Source organism: Sebastes umbrosus, chromosome 14 (assembly GCF_015220745.1).
Source record: "Sebastes umbrosus isolate fSebUmb1 chromosome 14, fSebUmb1.pri, whole genome shotgun sequence".
NCBI classification, from domain to species: Eukaryota; Metazoa; Chordata; class Actinopteri; order Perciformes; family Sebastidae; genus Sebastes; species Sebastes umbrosus.
Window position 1 is genome coordinate 21902355 of NC_051282.1, and position 11560 is coordinate 21913914.

The window sequence follows — 11560 nt, forward strand, 5'->3', positions numbered from 1 at the left end:
CGAGTTTCCCCAATTTTCCACCTACCTTTTACTCCCTCTTCATCTGTTGTGGTTGAGTTTATCCCCTCCAGCAAAGAATAACGCTTCCTCCTCTGTGGTCACACTTTAATTGAACCTCTCTGGTTGCTGTAAATGTTCCTCCGAACACGTTGAATTCACTTTTATCTTTTCAATTTGACGCTTGTTATGTTGTAGTAAAACACTTTGTAGTGCTGTGCCCACAAAGCTGTCGCCTTAATGAATAAGACGCCATTAAAACTACATTCAAAGTGTCTAATATCCTCCAGTAAACTGTTGTTTCTTTTTACATTTAAGCTCCTACGCTGACCTGAACTTGTCTAATCTCAGTCCCCGACCTGTTTCATATCTGACCTGTGACCCTGCATATCTCAGCCAACACCCTGCTCTCATTTAGCCGGGCCTCTCTCTTTCTTTCTCTGCATGTTATCTCACCAGAGGGAAGAGTTTATCTTCATGTGGGCTGTTTTATTGCACAGAAGACCAAATTGTCCTCTTGATGTGCAGCTGAATACCGCCCAGAACACAGCGTGGCATGTGCCGAGATGAAGCAATAAAGACCAACAATGAGATGCTAAATTACACTGTTTAAATGTTTACTTTGCCAGGCTTTTGTGTGTTGGTTCAGCATCTGAGCACAGAGAGTGGAAGGCTTGAGAGTGCGGAGCGTTTATGATGATGTCCGGTGGGACTAGTTCAATGTTGTTAGCAGGCCGGCTCTAATGTAGCAGTGCAGGGTTTGTGGGTGAAATCAATGGAGGCAGCGGACGGCAGGGCGGGGCAGAGGGCAGGACGAGCATGATGTCTAATGCTGCATTGTGCCACGTGATGCCGTCGGAGTGTATTGATGACGGGAAACATGAGAGCGCTTTTGTGTAAATCTTGAGCAGAGCCGGTCGATGTTAAAGCAGCTTTTTTTGTCCACCAGTTTGCCTCTGATACACTGCAGACTAACGCAGCGCTATCCTGCCGTCTCCCGAGTGTGTCCAGACATGACTTGCTATCGATGACAAGAGAATTTTATTTGATGCTGATCCATGATCTTTGCTCTTTGAGGTACGGCTAATAGCTTCCTGTCAAATCTTCAGACAGAGGCTTTCTTTGGCTGATCCACAGACCGTCTTTTTCGGATGATCACAGGACCTCAGAAAGGTTGCAAACCTCAGACCACAGCGGCCCCATCCAGTCAGCAGGTCCAGGATCAGCTCCTGGTCACCGTTAGGCAACGTTAACTGAAAGCAGCTGTATGATGCTGCCGAGGAAAGCATTTCTGTGATCATTAGCAGATGGTTTCAGCTCGTAGTAGGCACATAGCACAGACAATACTGTAATGCAATGCAGGGAATTTATGGGATTCTCCGTACAGCATGTCCCAGTTCAATGCTGTACACTTACTGGTGGTTTCTAACCTGGGGGTCAGCACCTGAGGGGTCGCAAGATGAACATGACCAGAATACATGTTTCTGCAACACAATATTCTGCTTTAACTTTACTCTACTGAATTCAACCCAAAAAAATGATGCAAGAAAACAATCTGAGAAGGAAAGTCTCTTGAGGTTAAACGATGACATCACCACATATGCAACCTGGGATGACGTTGCTTCATTTTGAGGGCTCACAAGCCAAAAACTGTAGTGTATTGATAGTATAAATACACTAGGGCTGTCAAAGTTAACGCGATAATAATTTGTTTTAACGCCACTAATTTCTTTAACGCATTAACGCAACTATCTATCTATTGGTACCAACTATGTCATACTAGCTTGTTGGAAAGGAGGCTAAATAAATAACGCTCCAAACTTACGCTAAATTTTGGCGAGGAAAAACTGCCATGGCCATTTTCAAAGGGGACCCTTGACCTCTGACCCCAAGATATGGGATGAAAATGGACAGACATGCCCACTTTATGATGATCAAATGCAGTTTGGGGCAAGTCATAGTCAACTCAGCACACTGACACACTGACAGCTGTTGTTGCCTGTTGGGCTGCAGTTTGACATGTTATGATTTGAGCATATGTTTTATGCTAAATGCAGTACCAGTGAGGGTTTCTGGACAATATTTGTCATTGTTTTGCGTTCTTAATTGATTTCCAATAATAAATATATTCATACATTTGCATAAAACAATCATATTTGTCCACTCGCATGTTGATAAGAGTATTAAATACTTGACAAATCTCCCTTTAAGGTACATTTTAACAGATTCAAAATATGTGATTAATTTACGATTAATCGTGATTAACTATTGACAATCATGTGATTAATCGTGATTAAATATTTTAATCGATTGACAGTCCTACTAATAATATCAATACACATAAACATTGTACATTCCCTCATAGTACACCATATATAGCAGTTTGATTCTGCTTTATTGTGTAAGACATCACTATAACGTACCCTTTTGTACAAACAGAAAGTGATGCAGAAGTCTTGTGACAGCACAAGTTACTCATGCTGCTGCTATGGAGCACTTTTGCCAAATTTTGAGTCCTGGGAAGTTCACATAAAGCCGGCTTGTTGTGCATTGCATTGTGGGACGGGGTTGTCCACTACCCTGAAGAGTCAAACAGTCTTAGTTTTTCATTCCTCCAGGCTGAACGTGCGACATTCCCAAAACATGACAGGTATTTGGACCACTTTTAACTGCGTCAGTGCCGTGGGTGGAGCTCATAGTGGACAGTAAAATGTGTGTTACAGAGTGCCCTGTAGCAGTCCGTTAACACCATTAAAACATCCCTCACACCTTTACACCTCCGCCCTCCCACCTCGACACCGTCACCCCCGCGCTGCATTCCTCAGCTTGGGGCCTCGAGACGACAGCTGCACCGCCGCTCACACCTCGCATCCACAATCATTAACCTGGAGAGTGTGTGTGTCGACACACTTTAATCACACACACACACACACACACACTTGGCCGAGCACAGGTGTTCACAAATATAGGCACTCCGGCATGTTTACATCACACTTTAAGGGTCAGAGTTACACACAACTCATAATCTGTGTGCAGGTGCATGAAACGTGGTCCCATTCAGATGCTTTCTGTTCGCTCCGTGGAGCGTCTGATTCGTCCTTCTCCTCTCATGTTTGCACGAGGAAGTCCTTGATGCTGTACAAACATGGTGCAACGAGTGTATAGGTGGGCGAAGGACATCAGTCATCAATGACCTTGTTTACTATGGTGAGAGGGGAGCGGCTGCTGTAGTGCAGCGCTGCAAAGCAGGCGTGTTGCTGTTGCTAATGGCTCTTTATTGATCTCCCTCTAGTCAGTCAGTCAGTCAGTTGGTCTCTGTCTCTGTGAGAGTCAGAATTGACTATAAATGATTGAATTCATTTTGTTTTTCCATGTAAATTGATGTATTGGTCTGTGAATTTAATTATAATGACAATTCTGTTTATTATTAATGGGAATAGCTTATTGAAAAGTTCAGTAATACCATACTCGACACCTTAAAATCCAGTTTCCCCCTTTTATTCCTTCTGAAGTAGCTTTAAGGTTGGAAAAAATCATCTTATTTCACACTGTATCAGCTTGTTCCAACTCCTTATTGAAGATTCAATGTCTTTTATGGCTGCATCATTCCATCAAATGGAAATATTTTGGTAAAAATAGTTTTGTGCATCATTTGTTTTTACACATTTTCTGGAAATTCAGCCCGGCATATTTGGTATCTTTTGAAGCTTTTAGACGCCCACTGGAGCTTGATCAAAGCGTTGCAACACAGGTGGTCGGTTGAAGAGGTTAATTAGTTTTTGTTTAGGTTACTGGGAATGTGCACGTGATTAGATGCATCATGCTTCAAGAAGGGCACAAAAATGTGGTTGATTAAAGAAGAAAGGATGCCAGCTAGTTAAAGGGTAACTTCGGTATCTTTCATCCTGGCCCCTATTTTCCCATTTTTTTGTGTCCAAGACACTAATGGAGAGAACACTTTTTTAAATTGATCCAGCATTGAAAGATAAGGCTGTAACCAGCAGCCACAAAACGAGCTGCGAGGGCAGTGTGCAGCGTCAATGTAACGTTACGTTCACTAGAAGTGCTTGTTTTTGATATTGACAGGCTCAGATTGTTATTAAAAGTGTCTGACAACATTATGGAAAGGACCCTACAGAGAAATTAAATGTTTTTCTTGCCTTTCACTTGATTCAGTCCGTCTGTTATCGTGTCCAAGTCCCGCTCAAGGAGAAGTATCGTTGTGAAATCTGAATATCCGTATACTCTGGCTAAAATAAATACAGGCGATCATTGAATTCAAAGACCTCGTCCACATTGTCGAAACCATCTAAATATTCAACCATGAAATTGAAAATCTTTTAAATAACACTAAGCTACGCTTTCTGTACTCCAACACAACAAACTCTGCCTGGCTGGCACTCGCATCTCCACCATGGATGTACTCCACTATTCCACTGTTGTCTTGCTAGACTCTTTCCATAATGTCAGACACTTATAATAACAATCAGAGCCTGTCATGATAAAAACAAGCACTTCTAGTGGACGTAAATGACGGTGCCAGCTTGCCCCAATTTATAAGAGATTTCCCAATGTTCTTGGGAGTGACTTCTCAGATATGAAACTGCACCGATCCAACCTTTTCTCCGCTGATACCTTAACTTAGAGTACTGACCTGATGCCACTGTTTTCTATCTCATAGTATAGAACCAATTGGGATTATTTTATGTAAAGCAAGATGAGGCCAGAGATTAGTGTGGCAGTAAACTGAGGTGGCGTCCCGGTAGAATTGAACTTTATAATAACAACACCCTGATGGCCTGATTTCCACCTTTCATTAGAGGTGTTGTAGAATTTGACAACACCAGAGAATTACTGATTATTTGAATACTAGTCAAAACGTCTACTTGACTAGCACCCTAAAGCGTGATTTATGCTTGCATCCGCGATGGTTGTGAGTGTCCGGACAGCCATAATGATGTCACACCATCAGACACGGCCTTTCGCCGTAGGTTTCGCCTGTCCGTGCACATCCAAACTACACGGATGGGCGGAGAAAATGCAGAACTTTGAGGAGCTTTGAGAATGTTGTTGTACCGTGAGGAGAAACCCGCACGGAGTGCCAAGTCACGATTCATTGTCAGACTTGTTTCCAAGTCACGATTCATTGTCAGCTCATGTCCGTGCAGCTGTTCTTACAGGAAGTATAACTGATGCTTAAGGGGTTCCCCTATACTTTTATTTGCTTATTTCTCTAATTTCCCTCTTGTCAACATATCAGCTGGATGTGAAGTCTACCTGTCCAGACAAGTGTCAGATCTCGTACCCAGTCATCTTCTCCGCATGCAGGGCACACTCGTCCTCTCTCTTGTGTCCCAGCTGGATGCGTTTCATGTGGCGTCTGACTCGCAGGCACTGGGAGGTTCGCTGCGAAACAAAGCCTCTCTCAGAAACAGATGAGAGCTAATTAGATTCAGAAGCCTGTTGATGGTCTGGCATGCACTAGTCAGTGCCTCTTTGTATGTGTGCCTGTCGAGACGCCGTGTTCCCGTGCAGGAGAATATGATCCAGTACTGTACGTGAGGGGCTTCATGTCGAGGTGATGCTCGGCACATAGGAGGAATGAGGAACAGGTCAGGTCTTGTTCTGAAATGCAGACTTGACTCTGTATCTGTCTGCAGGATTGGCCTGAAGGCAGCGAGACCGGGTTTGACTCAGGGTCAAGGTTCAGAGGTGAGGGGCCTCCCTCGTCACACACTTCTTGGTCCCCAGTAAATGGGCTAAAGAGGCAGGAGGGGACCCCTGTCACTGTGTGCGTCAGGGGCCCAGGGGGGTTAAGCAGGGGCCGCTGTTTAACATTCATATGATAAAATCCTGCATCTTATTTTGTCTTTCTCGCATCTCGATATCAAATGTGCACATTTTTGCTTTGTGTGCTCATCATGTTTACATTTTTTGCAGAGAGGCCCGGCGATAAGAGTGTTTGCAGAAGGCTGAATGCCGCACCGCGTCTCGCTCCAATCAGGCTCTTTACGAACAGCGGGGATTGCACTGGAATGTGAGAGAGACAGAGAAGGAGGGGGTAAGGAGGAAAAAGGAGGGAAGAAGATAACAAAATAGAGTGACTCCTGATGAGTCAGGGGGGGAGAATGATGCCAGTGTGACAGCCAAAACACAATGAAGCAATGGAAAGTGAAGACAAACAGTCCTCCACTCATAACCTGCGAGAAAAGCCGCCAAATTTCACACATGCTCTCGTATAAGCTACCAGGACAAGGGAGCGTTCACTGACATGCTGTTCTTCTTGGTTGTACCAGTGATTGGTGAAAAAGTAAAGTCTTCTGTCTGAATTATATAGATGAGTGTAAAAGTATGATTCATTTTTATAATAGACTAACCTGCCTATTGTATGTTCCATACTTCATACATGCAGTTATTGCAAAAACTGATACATTATATTTATTTATTTACACTCCTAATATGATAAATATCATGCAATATCAATGTGCTCACATTGGCATATGAGCAGTACTTTAACTAAGCTATTACTGGATTTTTTTCCGGTGATGTTTTCTGTTATGCAGTGAAGTTATAAAACATTTAATCAACTAGTTCCTGAAGAATCACAGCATGTTCTGGTTTTTGAAGCTCGGCCAGGAAGTCATAAAGCAACAGAAGAAGAGCTCTGATGATGTTTGCTCACTGTGTGTAACTTTCCGGGCGCTTCCTCTGTACTCTACATGGCAGTCGGCCAGCCGACGTCCATCAGAGCGGTTTCATTAGGGTCACCGAGCTGACACGCTGACCTCTATCTGTACTTCCTAAACAACCCGGCGGGCAACAGTTTGTAAGCAGTCTCGGAGGGGAGGAAGGTTGTTTTGACAGTCCGGCAAAATCACGGGATAGAGATTATCGGGAAGCTAATGAGGAGCTGTGGATGCTGGGAAGAGATAGGGCGCTGTGGTTTCCCTGATGCCTGCTGGTCCAGCACAACGCCGCCTATGTTTACATGCTCACTGAGATTCTCTCAGAGGATAATACTGCTGTGGTTTATTTGTTTCTGTGTGTAGCAGTGGTCAAACATGTTGCCTCTCTTCAGTATTCTACAGAAGTTGTAGTTTTAAAGGAATAGTTTTGACATTTTGAAAGATACGTTTACTATATCTGCTTTCTTGCCAGGAGTTCGATATACGTGCATATCTGTACGCTAAATGTGAAGCTGGAGCCAACACCTGATTATATAAGCTTAGCATTAAGACTTGAAATGGGGGAAACTGGCCTTGTCCAAAACATCTAAATTTGATCAGTTCAGTGGAATGTAACTAAGTACGTTTTCTCAAGCACTGTACTTAAGTACAATGCTGACATTCTTGTACTTTACTTGAGTATTTTTATTCTCTGCCACTTTATACTTCTACTTTATTACATTTCAGAGAAATGCTCCTACATGTTTTCATTAGTGATAAAAGCAGAGTTATATAATATCATATAATAATATAACAAGCCCTGTGATAGTCTGGCGATAGTCCTTCGCCCAATGTCAGCTGGGATCGGCTCCAGCCCGCCCACGACCCCGGATGGGATAAGCGGTTACAGATAATGGATGGATGGATAATATAACACTGAAAGGAGCCGTTCTGCATCATGAGTACTTTTACTCTTGATACTTTAAGTATGATTCGTTGATAATACTTCTGTACTTTTAATTGAGTAACATATTTTAATTCAGGATTTTTACTTGTAACAGAGTATTTTTATCACAGTTTATGCTTAGATATTAAACTCAGGAAGCAATCGCTTAGAAAAGTTGCTTTACAAACTTACTGTTGTCACATTAATTTCCCAGGACGGTTAACTTCTAGCTGCACAGGTTTTGTTCTACAAACTAAAGTAAAGAAATAGTAATAATATCCTTCCTATGTTAAGTTTTTCTTCTCTGAGTTTTGCATGTAAATACTGCATCCAGCTTACAGTAATGAACCTGATAGTTTTGATACTCCAGTTTCAGCCAGGTTACTCACACATATAAACATACTATAATCCTGTATCAGTAGCATGTCATTGTCTGTTTGATTAAACCTTGGCAGTAAGGTTATTCCAATCTGCGTCGGTGTATCTTGCATAATTGTTAATGTTGCTAATTGCAGTTTAAGAGGTAGCAGTTTATTTTGTGGGTTTGCTGGGAGGGATGTAGAGAACACCTCAACCAAAATACTACGTATTCAGAGCTGTGTTCTCACTGTTCTCCTCTGTGTGTCATCCTCCTCGTTGATGAGCTAGTTTTTCTTTTTTTATAGCGTTTCCCAAATTCCAGCTTTCTCATTTTTTTCGTTTCCGCGTGACTTTGAGCGGTTGCTGTCCTGCTTTGATCCTCTCTGTTACCTTCTTTGGTCATCTCCTTTCAGGATACTCCTGCTCGCATTTCTCAAGTTTTGTCTGAATGTGCGGTCGTAGACCTTTTTTTTTTCATTTTGGCTCAGCTGTGCTTTTTAAAAGATGCTTCTCTGATCTAAATGCCATCCTTAAAGCGTGAGTTATTCGTGTGTAAGTTTGTGCCTTAAAAGGTTTGTTTCGGTATGTTTCTTGTACATCCCCTCCCTCCTTCTCCTCCCGCTCAGTTTACAGAACGAAAACTAACGGGACGGTATGTTTCTATTAGTGTTCCTCTTTACTTTAAGCGGTGCCAGCGTGTCTTTCATCTGAATAACAGAGTGAAACCATATGTGTGTGCGTGACTCTCATGTCAACAGTCAAAGTCCTTTGCCGTCTTTCCACCGGGCAGCCAAAACAGGGAGACAACTGAGACCCATGATCCCTCGAGCTCGACGTCTGACCTTTTTTTTTCTGGCGTGAAACAAGTCATGAAACCACAGAGGACGGTTTATTTCTGCCGGGGTGAATCTCAGACTCTGAGTTGTTGCCACCCGTGCATTAAAAGGCCGCTAATACAGAGTGACAGAGGCTAAAGACACAGAAACAATATCAGTGAACACACAGACACCAGCAGCATCCCTGCATCCCCTCTAGAGATGTCCTTCTCTGTCGCCGGGTTTTACAGTCTGCAGTGTGTCAACAGGAAGGAGCTGGCAGATGAAACGATACAGCGTGGGCCGACCCTCCTGCATACAAAACATGCCAGGCAGTATCTGTATACCATCTTTGTGCCACTGGGGAATGACAAAGAGAGGAGGAGGATTGCAAAGGCCAGCAATGTTTTGTATTTCACCTCCAGGTTTATCGGTCCACACAGTGTGAGAAAAGAAGCTCATGAAGAATCACGCTTCATATAGTTTTTCTCTGCATGGCATGTGATCGGCTTCGCTCCGGGCTTCAGACTCGACTAGAGAAAATGTAGATTTTACAGGGGAGAAGATCTGATTTGTCGGGCTCAAAATTCATGTAGTAATTGATTATGTGTGTGTAAATGTCTCTTGCCCAGTGGCACCGTTTGTTTGGCGCTTCAAGAGGTCAGCGTGAGCCCGCGGAGAGTCATGAGGGTTGGCAAACAGATTGAGATTTGGGACGGTCTGAGAGAAATAAATCTCAGTAAACCGTTGAACTTTTAGATCGTGGATTTGTCCAGCTGTTTTAAGAGCTGTGTCCATGCTTGAGTACATCTTTAAGAGCAGTGTAAATACCAGCAGTTCTCAAATATTCTCACATCAATAATCCTCAGGAGCACATTCTGTCTGTGGGACCCTCATTTAGGAGTATTTTTGATGAAATTAGATGACTCCTCGCTGCTCTAAGGGCTCCCTAAATGGCTCCTCTACACCCCCGGACTCCACTTTGAGAATCGCTGGACTGTACGATCCTGTGCGAGCACAGCGATGGAGGACTTCCTCGGCGTGGTGTGAGCGCTGGTGCATGGCAGGAATGTAAAAACCAGATGACCTCAAATGGAAACTCCAGGCAGGCCATCTCGCTTGCTCTAATAAACACTCAGACTCCATTCTGCAGTCCTGCTCGCTCTTTTTTTTTTTTCTCCTCCCTCCAATAGCCTCCCAACCTGGCTCAGCATCGCCTCCACCACGCCCCAAATGTTGGACCGCTGCCTGGGTTTGGGCCTGCCCCCGTAGGCTGAGATGCACGCTTCGGGTCCAGCTCCATCTTTAGCCAAGGAGAACAACGACGTCATCCTCCAGCCCCAAAGTTATAATTTTCGTCTGTTTAATGACACAGAGGCAGAGATGAGCTAAATATATCTGGGCTTGTAGAGGGGGAGCAGCCAAGAAAGGGGGGGCGCTCTGAGTATCCTTCACCCAGACGTAGACGAGGGGGGTGGAAAGAGCCGAGAGGCCTGCTGGAGCCCTGTGGTTTTCTGCTGCCGAGGCCTGCTCCCGAAAACAACCAGGAAAGAAAGAAGAAAAAGGAAGAAGGGGGGGTTGGCTCTTATTGCAGCGGAGCTCAGACGTGACGCTCTGATTGCTCCCAGCGGTTGTGGTCAGTACACAGGAGAGGAGGAGGAGGAGGAGGATGAGGAGGGGTACAGTGCAAGAGGAGCAGCTCTTTGCCAGATGTCGTCATTGGCTTCATGGTATATATGGTATACACACATCAGGAGACAGATGTGTCTACTCAAGAGAAAGTTACAGCTGCGAGTTTACCTGACAAAACCCAGCCGCTGCTTCACGATGGCACTCAGAAACAGCAGGATGTGGCAGCTGGAAAGCTGTCGTCTGTCTCCGTGTTCATGTTTTCGGGGCTAAGTGTGAGAATGCGCTGTGAAAAGACATCACACCTTTAACTGGAACAGATTTGTTGGTTCTACAAGCTCTTCATCAGCACGAAAGGAAAGCAAACACCATCTGTAGTTCATTCATTTTTGTGGTGCTCACTGGTTAAAGTGCCAAATTCATAACACGGTTTTACTGACTAGCTACCGATTTCCAGATTGAAGTTGTAAAAATCAAATAATCCTGAATGTAGAAACGTAGGAGGTTTAAGTCCTGAACCATCACACTCTGAAAAATCAGCTGTGAAAACCAATTTTGAACCTGTAATGAGCGTAAACATCTCTGCCGTCAAACTTGTCTCCCTGCAGGGTTTTTCTCTCATGCTGGAACAGAGGCACCTTGTCGGTTCCCATGGCAACTGTCAGCACAGAGGTGATGGGTGACGGTGATTAGGTTGAAGACGGGTGTCAAAGTGAAGCCTGACAACGTGGTGATTGGCTGCATTTATAGTAGGAAGCCTGAGCATGTTTGTCACTTAGTGGTATCTGTTCATGCAGATAGTTTGGATCTGAGTTGTTGTTATTGACTGATTTTAGCTTATTACAGATATATCTGTATCAGCGTATATTTCAGCGGAAAGGTATTGTAGTAAATATGAAGTTGTGTTTGAGGTAGTTTAGAAACAGTGTCTCCATTACAGTTTATTAAAAATTACTATTGGTTACTATGAAACTGTTTATAGCAAGATTTTGTGTTGATTTTTGAAAGACATAAAAAAAACACCAGACTTTCGCCCCTGTGTGAAACCAGAAGTCAATGTTTAGTTATTTGTCATATTCCAGAGTTATTTTAACCAAAACCATAACCTTTGCCTAAACCTAAATAAGTAGTTGTGTTGCCTAAACCCA

The 11560-nt window shown here is 43.6% G+C and overlaps 1 protein-coding gene across 2 annotated transcripts in view; it reads left to right on the forward strand.

The window, feature by feature from the left end:
• Nucleotides 1–11560, forward strand: part of arhgap23a (Rho GTPase activating protein 23a) — an 83088-nt gene that overhangs the window by 22490 nt on the left and 49038 nt on the right. The gene's annotated exons all lie outside the window — the stretch shown is intronic.